Source organism: Arachis stenosperma, chromosome 10 (assembly GCF_014773155.1).
Source record: "Arachis stenosperma cultivar V10309 chromosome 10, arast.V10309.gnm1.PFL2, whole genome shotgun sequence".
Lineage (NCBI taxonomy): Eukaryota > Viridiplantae > Streptophyta > Magnoliopsida > Fabales > Fabaceae > Arachis > Arachis stenosperma.
In genome coordinates this window covers 98,920,888-98,940,044 of record NC_080386.1, presented here as the reverse complement: position 1 = coordinate 98,940,044, position 19,157 = coordinate 98,920,888, and the positions used below count along the sequence as shown (strand labels likewise).

General features: G+C 39.3%; 1 pseudogene; it reads left to right on the top strand.

The window, feature by feature from the left end:
- The first annotated feature begins 7,173 nt into the window (after positions 1-7,173).
- LOC130957389 (ABC transporter C family member 3-like) lies at positions 7,174-14,893 on the top strand (annotated as a pseudogene).
- The last annotated feature ends 4,264 nt before the right edge of the window (positions 14,894-19,157 follow it).

Here is a 19,157-nt window from a genome sequence, read left to right as displayed (position 1 = left end):
GTCCCCGGCAACGGCGCCAAAAACTTGGTGCACGAAAATTACACTCACACTATGTAATTCCGTACAACTAACCAGCAAGTGCACTGGGTCGTCCAAGTAATACCTAACATAAGTAAGGGTAGATCCCACGGAGATTGTTGGCTTGAAGCAAGCTATGGTTATCTTATTATTCTTAGTCAGGATACCGATAGGGTTCTTTAGTTTCAATTGTAAAAAGTAAAAGAGCATGAAATTAGTAATTGTTACACAGTAATGGCGAATATGTTGGAGTTTTGGAGATGCTTTGTCTTCTGAATCTCTGCTTTTCCCCTGTCTTCTTCTTCACGCACGCAAGGTTCCTCCTATGGCAAGCTGTGTGTTGGTGGATCACCGTTGTCAATGGCTACCATCCGTCTTCTCAATGAAAATAGTCCAAATGCACTGTCACTGCACGGGTAATCATCTGTCGGTTCTCGATCATGTCGGAATAGGATCCATTGATCCTTTTGCGTCTGTCACTACGCCCAATACTCGCAAGTTTGAAGCTCGTCACAGTCATCCAATCCCTGAATCCTACTCGGAATACCACAGACAAGGTTTAGACTTTCTGGATTCTCAAGGATGCTGCCAATGGATTCTAGCTTATACCACGAAGATTCTGATTAAGGAATCCAAGAGATATTCATTCAATCGAAGGTAGAACGGAGGTGGTTGTCAGGCACGCGTTCATAGATTAAGAATGGTGATGAGTGTCACGGATCATCACCTTTATCATGGTTAAGTACGAATGAACATCTTAAAGAGAAACAAGCGTGTTTGAATAGAGAACAAAAATAATTGCATTAATTCATCGAGACGCTGCAGAGCTCCTCACCCCCAACAATAGAGTTTAGAGACTCATGCCATCAAAGAGTACAAAGTTCAGATCTAAAAATGTCATGAGATACAAAATAAGTCTCTAAAGGTTGTTTAAATACTAAACTAGTAACCTAGGTTTACCGAAAATGAGTAAACTAAGATAGATAGTGCAGAAATCCACTTCTGGGGCCCACTTGGTATGTGCTGGGGTTGAGACTTAAGCTTCTCACGTGCCTGTGCTGTTTCTGGAGTTAAACGTCAGGTTGTAACCTATTTCTGGCGTTTAACTCTAACTTGCAACCTTTTTCTGGCGTTCAACGCCAGAATGCAACATGGAACTGGTGTTGAACGCCAGTTCATGTCGTTTATCTTCGCGGAAAGTATGGACTATTATATATTGCTGGAAAGCCCTGGATGTCGACTTTCCAACCCAATTGAGAGAGCGCCAATTGGACTACTGTAGCTCCAAAAAATCCATTCCGAATGTAGGGAGGTCAGAATCCAACAACATCAGCAGTCCTTTTTCAGCCTGAATCAGATTTTTTCTCAGCTCCCTCAATTTTAGCCAGAAAATATCTGAAATCACAGAAAAATACACAAACTCATAGTAAAGTCCAGAAATATGAATTTTGCCGAAAAACTAATAAAAATATACTAAAAACTAACTAAAGCATACTAAAATCAATATGAAATTACCCCCAAAAAGCGTATAAAATATCCGCTCATCAGTGTCGTGGAAGGTGTTGTTGCCTAAAGGGTTGATCAAATCCTCGCGGCTCCGTCCATCTTTGATTGTCTTGACCTTGATGCATGTTCCTATTATAGCTTCCATTCCTTTCAACAAAATTATAACCAAACTCAAAACGAGAGGGGTGAGAACTCATAGTAGCTAATAGAAATAAAAAGGGAGAACAAAAACAAATAAACAAGTAAAAAAAAATATTTACAATAACCAATAATAAGGCACACGTTTGCAACTCCCCGGCAACGGCACCATTTGACGATCGAATTTCTATCGGTAAAGAAATTCACAAATAAGTTCGCGTTGTAAGTATAGTTTCTAAACTAACAGAGAATCCTTTCGTACAAAAGTTTAGTTGTCACAAGTAAAAAAACTCAATAAATTTATAAACCGAAGTATTCAAACCTCGGGTCGTCTTCTCAAGAAATTGTAGGGAAGTATGATTTATTATTGGTTATGTAAAAAGATATTTTTTTGGGTTTTTGAAATAGGGAACAGGTAATTTAAATAGCAGGAAAAATAAATTAATAATTAGAAAAACACTTGGCAAGGTATGAGAATTAGAATTCCTATCCTAGTTATCCTTATCAATGGTGATGAGAATTATATTTTTGCTCCCACTAAGTCAAGTGGTTAAATTAAATTAACACCTAAAGTCCTAGTCAACTCCTAAGGAAAGACTAGAGTTATAGGAATCTAAATCAATCAGCAAAGATATCAATTATCAATCACTATGAGTCTGACAACTCAAGAGTTACTAATTAATCAACCAAAGCCAAGAATGTAGAAAGCTAAATAAAAATCATATATCTGAAAATACCTCAAATTACATTAATTAAGAAAATCCTAACATGAAAAGTTCATAAGCCAATTTGGCAACATAAATCAAATAAAAGCATTAGAGTATCTAAGAATGGAAGAGAAACATAAATTAAAGTGACATTGAACCTGTAATTGAAGAGAAAATAATCCTAAATCCTAAAACTAAGGGAGAGGAGAGAACCTCTCTCTCTAAAAACTACATCTAAATTATGAAAAGTGAATTATGAATGTTGTATATGAATTGTTGTTGATGAATGGATGGATTCCCCAATTTATAGGCTCTAATATGTGTTCTCTGGGCTTGGATCTGGACCAAAAAGGGTCCAGAAGTCGCTGGGGCCGACTTCTGTGAATTCTGCATATCATGCACATCACGCGTCTGCGTGGGTCACGCGGTCGCGTCATCTGGAGTTTTGCTTTTACACGCGGCCACGTCAGTCACGCGTCCGTGTCAGTTGTGTTTTGCGCGAGTCACGCGTTTGCTTCATGCACGCGTTCGCGCGGTTGCCAGTTTACGCAAAGCACGCGTTCGCGTCGTCCACGCGTTCTCGTCGCTGCCAGTTTTTTCAAAACTCCATTTGTGCTTTCCTTCATTTTTGTATGTTTCCTTTCCATCCCTTAAGTCATTCTTGCCCTATAAAGCCTGAAAGTACTCAACACACAGATCACGGCATCGAATGGTAATAAAGGATAATTAAATTTAATATTTCTAAAGCATAGGAAACATGTTTTCACATATGTCATATCATAAGGAAGGAATTGTAAAACCATGCAAATTAATATGAATAAGTGGGTGAAGAATTGATAAAATCATTCAATTGAGCATAAGATAAATCATAAAATAGTGGTTTATCATTGATCCCACCAAAATTGATTAGGAATGCCATGGATTTCCTTGATTAGATTATCTGGAAGTTTGAAACAAGACGGGGTATATATCAGGATTGCTTTTCCTACTACCCTTAGTAATACTTGTCTTCCTCCATTAGATAAAAGACATCATTTTCAACTTTCGACCTTTTTGATAACCCTTTCTTTGACAGCAGAAAAGGTTCCATTTTTTATTTATTTACTAAAGAAGCTAGTCCCAAATACTTGTCTTGAGCTCCAATGTGTGAAATATTCATAGTAATAGTAAGTGGTGTACGTATATCATGAGGAGTGTTATTGCTGTAGAAGATCATAGATTTATTAAGGTTAAATCTTTTGCCACTGAAGCTTTTAAAGTCCCCTAATAAATCTAAGATCCTCCCACAATTGTCTTTTGATGCCTTACAGAACAATATAAAATCATCTGCAAAAAATAAATGATTAACCTTAGGACATCTTCTTGTAATATGAATCCCTTAAATTTTCCAGTTTTGCTCTGCTTTGAGTAGCGAGGAGAGGCCTTCTGTACAAAACAGAAAAAAAAAGGAGATAGAGGGTCACCCTGACGGATGCCTCTATTTGGTTTAAAAAAATAATATGGTTGGCCTTCCACAACTACAGAGTAAGCCAATTCATGAATCCAACCTATCCACGTAGAATCAAATCCCATCTTCTTCATGATAAACCACAAAAACTGCCACTCAACCTTGTCATATGCTTTACTCATGTCAGGTTTAAGGGCCATCTTATACTCTAAACCTCTCTTTTTCTGCTTGAGGTAGTGCATGCACTCATATGCTATCAGGATATTATCTTAAATGAGTCTCCCCTTTAGGAATGCGCTCTGATTATGGCTAATAAGTTTATTCATACGCCCTTGTAATCTATGAACTAGTATCATAGAGATGATTTTGTAGAATACAGAAGATAAACTAATGGTTGATACTTGGGACATATCACAAGCATCAGGAATCTTAGGAATGACGTAAATGTTAGTGTGGTTGAAACTCCTTAAAATACGCCCTCCTCGAAAGAAACTTCTAACTACCTTGAATATATCCTCGCCCACAGTATCCCAATAAAATTGAAAGTATTTAGCTGTCATCCCATCTTCCCCTGGAGCACTCTGCGGGTGTACACTAAAGGTATCTTTCTTTACTTCCTCAAACGAGATCAGACGTTGTAGCCTATGATTCATGCTAGCTGTAACCTTAGGCTTAAAGTCTGAGAAAAAAGCCCAGGATTCGCCTGATTGGTGGAAGTAAATATGTCCTTGAAATACTCCTCTGCCACCCTTGCGATGGCTGCATTAAAAGTATCCCACTCTCTATTCTTAGTCTTGAGTCTCCAAATCTTGTTCCTCCTAGATCTAGCCTTAAATTTTCGATGGAAGAAGCTAGTGTTTTTGTCTCCTTCCAATAGAGCTCTTCATTCAAGTAGACCCTTTCTAATTTTTGCTCAAGTTCCATGATTTTAGGACCTCCCATTAAACCCGATGCCCTCATTTCTTCTAGCTATCCTATAATTTCATCAATATATTTTATAGAGTTTGAAAGACTACTCCTCTGCCATATGACCAGTCGATGTCGAACGAGTTTAAGCTTTTGAGCTAGTCAAAACATGGGGAAGCCTTCAATTTCTGTGTTCCAAACCTCACTAATAAAAATTTGGACTAAATCCTCCTCACACCATCGGGTCTGGAATTTAAATCTTCTTTTTAAATGTTCAGTTTGTGGATTAGTGTCAAAAAGGAGAGGGGCATGGTCTGAACCCGTCTCAGATAATCTAAGAACCGTTGGATTAGGGAACAGTTGCAGCCATGTTTCTCCCACTAAAATTCTATCCAATCGTTCTTGACTCAATTCCCCTGCTCTCTGCCTATTACTCCAAGTGAAAGGTCTACCAATCATTCGCAAGTCAAGTAAAGCATTATCACCAAAAAAATAATTAAAATCTGCTATTGAAGACTGTGATTTAAGACTACCTCAACTTTTTTTACTTTGATCAACAATAGCATTAAAGTCTCCCAAAATACACGAACTACGTTGTTGCTGCTGTAAGATTGCTGACACCTCTTGAAATTGTGTTGAACAGATCTGTTCATGGTTGCTGAAATAAACACCAACGAGATTCCATTCCACATTAACGGATGTGTCTTTCACCAAAGTCACGATGAAAAAATCTGAACTATCAATTATTTGCACTACCATATTGTCACTCCAAGCTAGTGCCAAGCCTCTGGTGCTACCCACTGGATTAATAATCTTCCAATTTAAAAAACCACATGACCTCAACTTCATTTCTACTTGTCGAGATTGGTTTTTAGTTTCGCATAAAAAAACCATCTCGGGGGAGTGGGATTGTGACATCCCTTTGAGATTGTGAATTGTTAGGGGTCTCCCCAAACCTCGACAATTTCACGTAATGAGCTTCATATTTCTTCGGATGCCGACTGGCACCCTCCACCCTCATTTCAGCAATCATATCATCAACCATACAGATATTCTCAGCCTTATTTTCATTTTTCTTCCCTTGATTTCTTCTTTTTATTCCTCCGAACAGCTTACTTGAATTAGTCCCTTGTCTAGCAAGTTGTTTCCACTTAGAATCCCTACTGGTCATTCCTTCATTAGGTAAGTTCTATGGGACATATCCATCAGTGTTCATAGTACTAGTAATATCTTGCATGACTAATTCCTCACTAGTCTTCTTAATTGACTACCAAACCACTTCTGGAAAATTATCATCCTCCTTATTACCTTCAGATGTCTCCATAGAGTTATCTTTTGTCCCTTTGACACTCAAGCTGACAAAATTATCTATCAACCAGTTTGGGGTTGGTTTTTTTTTCGGTTGAGGAGTGCTTGAGTTTGAGTTATTGAAACTGAAGTTATCACTAGTTCCTCCACATTCGATCCTCTTGCCTACTTGATCTACTTTGACCCACTCACCAATACGATCCTGTTTAATAGTGCCTGCTGATGAATCCTTCATGAATTTAGAACAATGTTTGGAATCATGTCCTGAATGAGCACAGTAGATACAGAAAATTCCAATCCTCTCGTATCGCAATCCAATTTTCAGCACCTTACCATTTAGTTCAGCCATACGAATACTGTCTTTCACCTTTTTATCACCATCCAGCCAGAGTTTGATCTTGAGAATTTGAGATTCTCTTCCATGAACAGAGAAAAAATCAATGTCTATCACCTCTCCAATTTCTCCCCAAGTCTTTTTTCAACCTGAATAGTTTCGAACTGCTCAGATAGACCCTAGAATTGGATCCAGATTGGAAAACAAGTAATGCTTTTCTTGTCCTGTTCATCCGATTCAACCCATCTTCTCACATGCAAGATATAATCCTTAAAGAATCAAGGAGATCCTTTTTCAATTTTGAGAACATCAAGATCATTCTCAAAGAAGAATTAGAATTGATTAGGACCTCTCTCAATCAATCGGAAGCCCTCTGGTTTATCCCATAAAGGGCATTGTCAATTGTGCCAATTGAAAACACCTTATCTACAAAGAGTCTCCCCGAGAGACTCTTAATACAAGTCTCCAACCCCTGAGAATAATCTTCCGTCTCCAATACCACAATATCCTTTTCATCCTCCTCACTACCTGGATCAATTTTAGAATTTCTCCCTTCACCGAAATTCATATTGGATTGAGAGTGCTAATTGAGGAGTAGTTGATTATAAGGTAACGATAATTAGGAGTACAAATTGTTGTGATCAAAGAAGAAGATAAAAATAGAAAAGTAGAAAAGAGGTGGAAAGATCAAAGCTCTAAATAGAGCACTGATAAAACCCTAGCAGAGCCGTGCTGTTGGAAGTGTTACGCTTATGGCTGTTTATGCTGCTTTAGCAATTGGAAGTTGCATTGGCAACCTTTTCAGATCAATGCTTACTATGATATCTGGATATGAGACTGCAACCATACTCTTCAATAAATTGTATATGTGCCTTTTTCGAGCACCAATGTCATTTTTTGATGCCACCCCAAGTGGGTGAATCCTTAATAGAGTATATCCTAATAATTGATAATGCTTTGCTTGCTATTTTTGAGGAGACAAGTTCTTTGCTATGTCACAGTTTTGTTGATTACTTGACCTTTTTGATGTATCTATCTCTTCTTTTTAATTCTTGAATAGAATTGTTTGCCTAAACTTTAGTTCTGATTTTTGTTGTAGGCTTCAACAGACCAAAGTGCAATAGATATTAACATTCCAAATGTATTATGCGCAGTTACCTACAATCTGGCTTTCGTCTTGGGAAGTATTGCAGTGATGTCTCAAGCTGCATGGCAAGTGTTTATTGTATTTATTCCGGTGGTCGCAGCATGCATTTGGTACCAGGTAGTTTTCTAAATTAGCTCAAAACAAACCTGATGTTTATTTTTATTCTTATTCCTCCTCCATGTTTTTCTGAAGTACGTTTGGATCATGAATCAAATGTTTAAAAGTGCATTGAATTTTATTGCTTGTTCTTGAAAGTTCTTAGAGGTAGAAAAAGAAAAATGCATATGAATATTACTGATGATATTGTGCAGCAACACTATTCAGAATCGGCACGGGAATTGGCACGGTTAGTTGGTATATGCCAAGCTCCAGTAATACAACATTTTTCTGAAACCATTTCTGGATCAACAACCATAAGAGCTTTTGAGCAAGAATCAAGATTCGGTAACATAAACATGAAATTGACAGATAGATATTCCCTACCAAAGATGTTTTCTGCTATAGCAATGGAATGGTTGTGTTTCAGATTGGATATTTTATCCTCCATCACATTTGCGTTCTGTTTGATTTTCTTGGTATCTTTTCCAAATGCAATTACTCCTGGTGAGTTGTTCAAAATTCAAATTACATACATACAACAATCCTTATGACACTTTGGAAGGAAACCTCATTTTACTAATTCACTTTTATCTTTTGTCAAGGCATTGCGGGGTTGGCTGTGACGTATGGGCTCAATTTAAATTCACAAGTGGTTAATATAGTTTGGTTTCTTTGCAATTTGGAGAACAAAATTATATCTGTAGAAAGAATTTTTCAATACACCTCCATCCCAAGTGAACCTCCTCTTGTCATAGAAGACAACCAACCTGATCCTTCATGGCCACCATTCGGGGAGGTTCATATCCAAGATCTACAGGTACCCACAAAGAGTTACTCATTTGTTTTGTTTCAAAGCGACTGCAACTACTCGTCATGAATCATATCTGTTAAAAGTTTTAAAATTTTTGGTAGAAGCATATGAATGAAGAACTGGAAGCGGAAAAACAACTCTAGTGCAAACACTTTTCCGGCTTGTTGAGCCGCTTGCTGGAAAAATATTGATTGATAGATCAATGTATCTTCAATTGGAATTCATGATTTAAGATCCAAACTAAGCATTATTCCACAGGATCCAACAATGTTTGAAGGGACTATAAGGAACAACTTAGATCCATGGGAAGAATACACAGATGAACAAATTTGGGAGGTAATATGGTTTGCCTGACACTTTGAAGAACTAACCTTTGTATTAGTATATACATACTAATATGCTTCGGAAAATATTTTAGGCTTGAAGAGAAGCTGGACTCCATAGGTTTGACTTCTCAAAACCTAAAAGATGAATAAGATCTTACAAGTCAAATTGTTATGTATATTTATAGCAAGAATATATTATAATCCTTTCTGTTGTTAATACTTGTCACGGTATATGCACATTGATTAAGAAGCACATTATCAATATTTGACTATAAATTTGTTTACTTAATAACTAGTTTATGGTGTAAATGCTTTGTTGTTTATTGTGCTTAACATTGTGTGAAGGGTACATTTGGAAAATACTTAATAGATGTGACATTGAAATATGAGAACAATGGATATATTGAACTAAGTTACAGATATTATGAATCAAAAAAATTATTATATTATATTATATTGCATAACATTATGAATTTTACAGTTACCGAGAATGGCGAAAATTGGAGTATCGGTCAAAGACAGTTGGTCTGCCTTGGCCACGTCTTAATAAAGAAAAGCAAGATCGTAGTGCTTGACGAGGCTACAGCATCAGTTGATACAGCCACGTCTTACTAAAGAAAAGCAAGATCCTAGTGCTTGACGAGGCTACAGCATCAATTGATACAGCCACAGATAATATTATTCAGCAAACAGTTAAGCAGATTTTTTCAGACTGCACAATAATACAATTGCTCATAGAATAACTTCAATCCTTGACCGTAACATGGTTGTTTCTTAATCAAGGCAAGAACCACTTCCCTTCTCTTTCGTTGCATTTCTCTTCTTTATTTGCCATACTTTTTTCTCTTGCCGGGAATGAGTTATGTTAATATTAATCCTTCAAGACTTATTGAGGAATATGACTCACCAAAAAAGTTGCTTAAGAACAAATCTTCAGCTCTTGCTCAACTAATTGATGAATACACTCGAAGGTCAAACTCTGGTTTTATTCTAGTTTTGAAAGTTGAGACACCACTCTTGTGTGGAACCAAATGTCCCGTGGCCTATATTTTAGTAATCTTCACATATTTCATTGTTGTTGAGACTTGTATAGGAATGAATGCTTATGGCTGTAGTAGAAATGTAAAATGAGTAAAAGTTCTATTTTATGTGTTATTAATTAATAATAAATTTATATAGTAGTGACATATGTTAAACCATATACACGTTTATCACATATGTATGGAGAATGAAAAATTGAACTAACATCATAGCAAAGCTAAGTAAAATGGCTATCGGTTCCAACTCTTCTTTATTTGAAAATTCTGAATGAGTTTATGAAAATCCTTAATACAATACAATACCCATAACAAACACAATATCAGACATTACATGTATCCTTCTATACTTCTTGAGTCACCACTCTAATATTGCTATGAAGATCATTAGTGATACATTATAATATTACATGCTTTACGCACCAAAACATCTACATATTCTATACCCTCTGTATTGTAAAAACCTATCAAATCAAACTTGTTAGTTTAAAAACTAACATTATGGGGGTCGAAGTTCACAATTGAAAACAGCGTAAATTAAAAACTAACACAGATCGCACCTTCTGAATGCCAATTGCAAAAAAATAAGAATCCCACGCTGACAAGATCTGGAAGGTAATGGGTGTAATGTAGGCAATCTATCTTGATCTAACTGTCAATGACTGATTCTGTAACTTGAACCCGACCTTGAGATTCCACAGAGAGAACGTAACTGTTTCTTCAAGGCTCCTCCTCTACAACTGAATACAACTCACAAAACCAACAACATTAGCAAGCTATGCACCATCATGTAGAGTTTCCATCCTTCCCACATTCATTAGCTGTGGATTTTGTTGCTTAGTTGAGGCAAAAAAGTATAAAGATCACCTGTTGTATACTTAAGATAGCATGCCAGTATATCTGAGATGTGAAAAAAAAATGCTATAGGTTCACCATGTATATGTACCATTTTACCACCTAGACGTATTCACCCAAGAAATTCAAGCAAAAGGGAGAGAATACTCCCACACTACTTCAGTTTTAGTAAAACCAAGACAAATAGGAATACTATAAGAGAAACACACAAGAAGGAAAATTGAACCTTCCCCACCAAGAAGGACATTGTAACATGTGATAGACCAGATTTATATCTAAACCATCAACATCTAAACCTATGGTCCCTAAGTCTCCCCCAATCTCTAGCCATTAGACTATCCCCCATCTGATCCGCTCTCCTTACTAGGTTTTGTAAAGACCTTCTATGAGAAACATACGTGACTCTGAAAAACCATAAGAAACTCCATATTTTTTCCATGTACATTCCTCTGAAGAAATGATGGAAAAACAGTCAAAGAGAAGCTTTCAGCACAATCCATCCCAAATTCATGGCCTCTGAATAGCCACTGAATCACGAGTTCAACTTTAATATCATTTAAAGTCCACAACCACATGCCTCATTCCAGATAATTTTTCATATAACAATGGCACTTAGCAATAGAAAAATTAGAACAACAGAGTATGCAAACTGTAACCAACTAAAGACTCGAAGAAAAGTCAAAAGATATAAAGCAGAAAATCTCAGTCAGAAAATCAAGGCTAACAACTGCGTAAATTCCTTTACAAGCTAGAATATCTTATAACACATAGCTCCAAACCTCTTCCTCCTACTCAATCTTTCCAAAAGAAATTTTCAACTTGACAAACAAAAATTAGCAATCACAACAAAAGAAACAAACAACAAAATATATCTGAGTCAACCGAATGTTGCTGAATGCACCACCCATATCCAGTGCGATTGCAGGAAAAATTGAAAAACTAAACCTAAAACATTTTTCACGATCATCAATAAAGCGCGTTCACTGCATATGATTTCTTTTAAATCTTGAATATGATTTCTTTTCATTTGATCCTGCCAGCTTGTTAGGGAATATGATTCACCAAGGAAACTACTTAGAAAAAATCTTCAACTCTTGCTAAATTAGTTGTACACATGGAAACCAAACTTCTGTTCATATAATTGGTTTAGATGTCCTGGTTTTATTGATTACACAATATATTAATGTATCAAACATCTTAGTGAAATAACGTATTAAGTTAGGATCAAATTTTCATGTACCTCAATGTGAGAGTTATTGCTTCTTCCCTTATGCAATTCATGTTTGTTACGGTGGGTAACCGGAGATTGATGGGCTGGATGGAATTGGTTGGCCCAAATGTGTGAAGGAGGAGGATTCCGAATGGATCTGCAACTCGGGAGGCTCCGTCCGACTTGTTTGTGCGAGGAGATGGGGGTGGTACCTGCAAAGACACTCTGATGCCTAAGTTAGCAAGAGTGTGAGCAGGTCTAGAGAGTATTGGACTTAGAGATACCTGAGGGGTGTCAGTGTATTTATAGCGGTGAACCAATAACCACCGTTGGAGTAGTGCCATATTTTTAGGGTGTTAACCATCCCATTATCTTAGGGAGGTTAAGATATGGCTCGTGGAAGTGGTTAGAGAGATTCTAGGGGCAGTTACTCATTTGAATGAGTGTTTATCCGCCAGCTAATCTCGTGCCCGACTTCTTTAGAATAGGTCGTGGTGAGTACTGACTTCATAGGATGAAGATTAGTACTGGTGAGGCCCAACCCTCTGGATTAGGTCTTTTGCTTGATCTTGGGCCTTTATTATTGGGCCAGGGTATGAACAGTGCCCCTACTCGAGCCCAATTTTTTCAAGATTTGGGTTCGAATATTCTACTCGGGGTCGTAGCCGACTTGTTGGAGGACCGACGTGATTTTCTGAAACCGACGTGACTTTCCGTGTCCTTTTGGTTCTGACAGTTACGTCTAATCAAGCGTCGTGTCCGTTAAGGATGTGCGTAGGTCTTGGTAACGGTGCATTCTCATTAATGACTGCCCCGCTTATACCATTATGCCCCTTAGCATGTTTATAAATACTTTCTCTCTCTTTCATTTTTTCATTTCTGCAATTTTTCAAATTTCTTCTTTCTTCGTTCGTGCTGCATTCTTGTGTTTCGGAGACTACTGCTTCTTCCAACCTTAATTTTTGGATAAAGGTTAGGTTTTCTTCTTTCGTAACATGCTTTGTGTTTGCATGCTTTTATTTTGTAGATAGATAGGTTGGTTTGTAGATTTTGGTTCCGTATCTCCTCCCTTTAGAGACCATGTTTTTGATTTTCCTTTTCTTCTTCTTTTGTAGGTTTTTGTCACCCTTTATAAGAAAAAGAAATGACTTCCGTAGATGTTCTTTCTCAATGGGTTGATGAAACGGTCCTAGGGGAGGAACCCTTGGTTGATGCTGAGTTTATTACCCATCTTCGTACTCACCACAGAATTTGTACTTCTGAGGAGGACGAGCCAAAGTATGAGTTGGTAGTCCCGAGTCCAGAAGACCGGGTTTGTTTTGGGAGGGCCAATAAGGCGGCCCCTCATTTTTTCTTTATGTATGAATGTATGATCACCCGTTTAGGTGTTTTTCTTCCTTTTTCGAATTTTGAGATGTCTGTTTTGCACCACTGTCGAGTTGCCCCTACCCAGCTTCACCCCAATTCTTGGAGTTTTCTAAAAATTTACCAATTTATAAGCCACGCTTTGGACTTTCCGACCTCTTTGAGGATTTTCTTTTATCTTTTCCACATGACTAAGCCCTTCAGTGGGCTAAATAACAAGCAACAATGGGTGTCTTTCCGAGCCATACAAGGTCGGAGAATTTTCACCATTTTTGACGAATCCTTCCACGACTTCAAAAATTATTTTTTCAAAGTGCAAGCTATAGAGGGTCACCACCCCTTTTTCTTGGATGAGAATTCTTCCCCTCGCTTTCCCCTCTATTGGTTGGAGGCCTCCCCCTATGAGAAGTACGGTCTGGACGACCTGGATGAGGTGGAGGCGGCCATTGTGGGGTTTTTCCGAGAAGTGTAGGGGAGAGCCCCATACTTGGATACTAGGAAATTCCTCCAGGGATCGCCGACTTTTGTTCGGTCGCAACTAGGTAGCTTATATATATGTATATATATATATATTCCTTACTTCCGACTTATATCTGCCGTTTTTGAGGTAATGACGACTTGTTGTTTTTGCTATTTGTTTCTTTTGCAGATATGACAAGGAAGAATGCTCAAGAATCTTACCAGAGAGTTCAGGAGGCTAAAGCAAAGTCCCGGGCCAGGGCTGGTGGCACCAGGGCAATCATATCTCCTCCTCCTCCTCCTCCTCCTCAGAACGTGGGGACTCCCTCTCAGCCCATTGTGATTTCTTCTTCAGCTTTACCTCGGCCGCTCCCCTCCGCCCGACTTCTTTCTGAGCCAGAGAAGAAGAAGCGCAAGACTTTAGAGTCTAGCTCTTCTTTCGATGGTGGGGTTAAGGCGGATGCTCTTGCATTCGTCCGAAAAAACATCTATCCTCATATAAGTATGGATGATGTTTCTGTTCGAAACCACCTCACCACTCTGGCTGAGGAGAGTTTTAGGGCGGCAGGTGTTTGTGACAAGCTTTTGGATATTTTTTAGAAGACTCCTCTCAGCTCTTTGGGGTTAACCTCGAAGGTTGAGGAGCTGGAGGGGAGGCTTCTTTCTTATCAGGAGCATGAGAGGGAGTTGAAGGAGGAGGTCGCCAAGCTGAGGGCGGAGAGAGATAGCCTTCGGGAGAAGGAGAGTAAGTTGCGAGCCAATGCAACATGGAGGCGAGTTTGAGGAAGACAGCACAGGAGAGTTATCAGAGTTTATTTCAAGATCTTGTGTCTGTGAAGAAGGATTTGCTGAACTCTCGAAATGCGTATGCCGAGTTGGAGGACTCTGTCGCTGATGGTGCCGAGGAGGCTTGGAGGATTTTCAAGGAGCAGGTCGGAGTTATTGCTCCTGACTTGGATCTTTCTCATTTAGATCCAGACAAGGTCATCATTGATGGTGCTATTGTGGATCCTCCTGCCCCCGTAATCGTTTCCGAATCAGAATTGAAGACTCGGGGGCAGAGGATTATTGAGTCCCCTCCTCGTTCCAAGGACGCTTTGAGTTCTTCTGTTGTTCCTCCGACTTCCTCTTCATCTCCCGTGGTTGCCTCTCTTCCTGATCCTGGTGGCGCTCTTCCTGACTCTAGTGGTGGTGATCCGTCTACTCCTTTGCAGAAATAACTTTTTATGGCTATATGGGGGCTCGGCCTGTGAGTCCCCCCTTTTTTAAACTCTTTGTTTGTTGGTGGCGTTTGGACGATTTCTTTTGGCCTTTTAAGGCCGTAAACAAAATATTTTAAAAGTACCCTTTTTAATAAGGGTTTTAACTTAACAAAATAAATACCCTTTTTTGGATAAGGGTTTAAGTTACCTTATGCGTGTATGCTTTTCTGATTTTTTGAAGTCCCCTTGATCTTTTTCTGAAAACCTTTCTCTTTGGCTTGTCTGTTTTTCTGAACCCTTTTGTTTAAGGACTTTTTGACAGCCTTTAATCTCTTTTTTGTCATCCCTTATACTCAACTTTGTTTTATTGAGTTCTTATGACTTAGGTTATTTTTGCGATTCATTTTCTTTTCTACTCGATTTTTTCCTTTCGACTTATGAGTCGGGATGTTCCCTAGTTCTTTACGATCAACTTTTATAACCTCATTACACCGACTTGTACCTCGTCGTTTTATCCTGACAACCATCTAAGTCGGTTCATGGGATTTTCACGTTTTGTCGAGCTTAAGTCGGCGCGTTTCGTAGAAAGACTTAGAAAATAGAAAGGAGTTTATAAGAGATATTGTAAATGAAAAAAGATCTTTATTGATTGGGGAGGTACCTTCTTGCTACTAAGGGTTTTTAATAGCCTTTTTTCCCTTAGCCTCTACTATGATGCCTCGTTAAAAATCCTTCTCCAGAAAAAACCCTTTGATTTTGGGAAAAAATCATGAAGTTGGGAAAAGAGTACATCAGGGAGTAGAGTTCGCTTTTTAACTGTAGTACCTTTTCATATTACAAGCATGCCACGACCTTGGGAACTCAGTGTCGTTCAGGTCGGTTACTTTATAATAACCTTTTCCTAAAACTTCATTAACTTTGTATGGTCCCTTCCAATTAGCAGCGAGTTTTCCTTCCCCTGATTTGTTGACTCCAATGTCGTTTCTGATTAAGACCAAGTCATTCGGGGCAAATGTTCTTCGAATGACTTTTTTGTTGTACCTTGTAGTCATCCTTTGCTTCAATGCTGCTTCTCTTATCTGGGCATCTTCTTGGACTTCGGGGAGCAAGTCGAGCTCCTCTTTGTGCCCCTGTATGTTTCCGATCTCGTCATGGAGAATTACCCTTGGGCTTTGTTCATTGATTTCTATTGGTATCATTGCTTCTACGCCATAGACTAGTCGGAAGGGTGTTTCTCCAGTGGCGAATTGGGGCGTTGTCCTGTAAGCCCATAGCACTTGGGGGAGCTCTTCAGCCCAAGCTCCTTTTGCTTCTTGTAATCTTTTCTTTAGCCCTGCCAGTATGACTTTGTTGGCTGCCTCGGCTTGCCCATTGGCTTGCGAGTGCTCCACCGAGGTGAACTGGTGTTTGATTTTCATACTGGCTACTAAGCTTCTGAAGGTGGAATCGGTGAATTGGGTTCCATTATCTGTAGTAATGGAATAAGATATCCCATATCTTGTGATAATATTTTTGTAGAGGAACTTCCGACTTCTTTGAGCGGTGATGGTGGCCAGTGGTTCTGCTTCTATCCACTTTGTGAAGTAATCTATTCCCACGATTAGGTATTTGACTTGTCCTGGCGCTTGGGGAAAAGGGCCTAACAAATCCATTCCCCATTTTGCAAAGAGCCATGGAGAAGTGATACTGATGAGCTCTTCTGGTGGAACCACGTGAAAATTTGCATGCATCTGACATGGTTGACACTTTTTCACAAATTCTGTGGCATCTTTCTGCAAGGTCGGCCAGTAGAATCCAGCTCGGGTTACTTTCCTGGCTAGTGACCTTGCTCCGAGATGGTTTCCGCAGATCCCACTATGTACTTCCTCCAATACCTCGGCAGTTCTTGAGGTCGGTACACACTTTAATAATGGTGTTGATATCCCCCTTCTGTAGAGAATATTTCTCACCAAGGTGTAGTGTTGTGCTTCCCTTCGGATCTTTTTAGCCTCTTTCTCCTCTTTAGGGAGGATGTCGAATTTCATGTATTCAACCAAGGGGTTCATCCATCCGAGGTTTAAACCAACTACCTCAAGTACTTCTTGTTTGTCTTCTATTTTTACTACTGAGGGTTCCTGGAGGGTTTTTTGGATCAGGCTTCTGTTGTTCCCTCCTGGCTTGGTACTTGCTAACTTGGATAGGGCGTTGGTGCGCGAAATTGTGAACAATACTTTTTCACAACTCAAATAATCCCCGGTAATGGCTCCAAGAACTTGGTGGCTCAATACCATGGCATTACACAACTTCGCACAACTAACCAGCAAGTGCACTGGGTCGTCCAAGTAATAAACCTTACGTGAGTAAGGGTCGATCCCACGGAGATTGTTAGCATTGAAGCAAGCTATAGTCATCTTGTAAATCTTAGTCAGGCAAACTCAAATATATATGATGATGAACGAAAATAACATAGAAGATAAAGATAGTGATACTTATGTATATCATTGGTGTAAGAGCTTCAGACAAGTGTATGAAGATGCCTTCCCTTCCGTCTCTCTGCTTTCCTACTGTCTTCATCCAATCCTTTCTTACTCCTTTCCATGGCAAGCTTGTGTAGGGTCTCACTGTTGTCAGCAGCTACCTCCCATCCTCTCAGTGAAAGCGATTGCATATGTCCTGTCACGGCATAGCGGAATTCAGCTGTCGGTTCTCGTTCAGGCCGGAATAATATCCATTGATACTTTTGCGTCTGTCACTAACGCCCTAGCCTGCTAGGAGTTTGAAGCACGTCACAGTCATTCAGTCATTGAATCCTACTCAGAATACCACAGACAAGGTTAGACCTTCCGGATTCTCTTGAATGCTGCCATCAGTTCTTGCCTATACCACGAAGACTCTGATCTCACGGAATGGTTGGCTCGTTTGTCAGGCGAGCACTCGGTTGTCAGGCGATCAACCATGCATCGTGCAATCGGAAATCCAAGAGATATTCACTAAGCCTCAAATGCTTGTAGAACAAGAGTGGTTGTCAGTCACCTTGTTCATAGGTGAGAATGGTGATGGGCGTCAATCATCACCTTCATCATGTTGAAGAACAAGTGATATCTTGGTAAAAGAACAAGCGGAATTGAATGGAAGAACAATAGTAATTGCATTAATACTCGAGGTACAGCAGAGCTCCACACCTTAATCTATGGTGTGTAGAAACTCCACCGTTGAAAATACATAAGAACAAGGTCTAGGCATGGCCGAATGGCCAGCCCCCAAATGATCTAAGAACTAGATGTCCAAAGATGATCAAAGGATCAAAAACAATCCAAAAGATTTCCAATACAATAGTAAAAGGTCCTACTTATAAGAAACTAGTAGCCTAAGGTGTACAGAAATGAGTAAATGACATAAAAATCCTCTTCCGGGCCCACTTGGTGTGTGCTTGGGCTGAGCAATGAAGCAAATTTCGTGTAGAGACTCTTCTTGGAGTTAAACGCCAGCCTTGGTGCCAGTTTGGGCGTTTAACTCCCATTTGGGTGCCAGTTCCAGCGTTTAACGCTGGGATTTCTTGAGGTGACTTTGAACGCCGGTTTGGGCCATCAAATCTTGGGCAAAGTATGGACTATCATATATTGCTGGAAAGCCCAGGATGTCTACTTTCCAACGCCGTTGAGAGCGCGCCAATTGGGCTTCTGTAGCTCCAGAAAATCCGCTTCGAGTGCAGGGAGGTCAGAATCCAACAGCATCTGCAGTCCTTTTTGGTCTCTGGATCAGATTTTTGCTCAGGTCCCTCAATTTCAGCCAGAAAATACCTGAAATCACAGAAAAACACACAAACTCATAGTAAAGTCCAGAAAAGTGAATTTTAACTAAAAACTAATAAAAATATACTAAAAACTAACTAGATCATATCAAAAACATACTAAAAACAATGCCAAAAAGTATACAAATCATCCGCTCATCAGGCGTCCGCTCTGTTGTTCAGATCCCGAGTTATGTGTTTAACCACGGTTTCTGCAAAGCGCCCAAGGTGCTCCAGAGTTTTCTCCAAGTACCTCTTCATATTTGGGTCCTTTGCCTGATATTCTCCGCTTATCTGGGAGGTCACCACTTGTGAGTCGCTGTATATCATCACCTTTGTAGCACCGACTTCTTCTGCCAGCTTTAATCCAGCAATCAAAGCTTCATACTCTGCCTGATTATTTGAAGCTGGAAATTCAAATTTTAGGGAAACCTCTATATGGGTTCCTCTTTCATCTACCAATATTATGCCTGCGCCGCTTCCTGTTTTGTTGGAAGATCCGTCTACATAGAG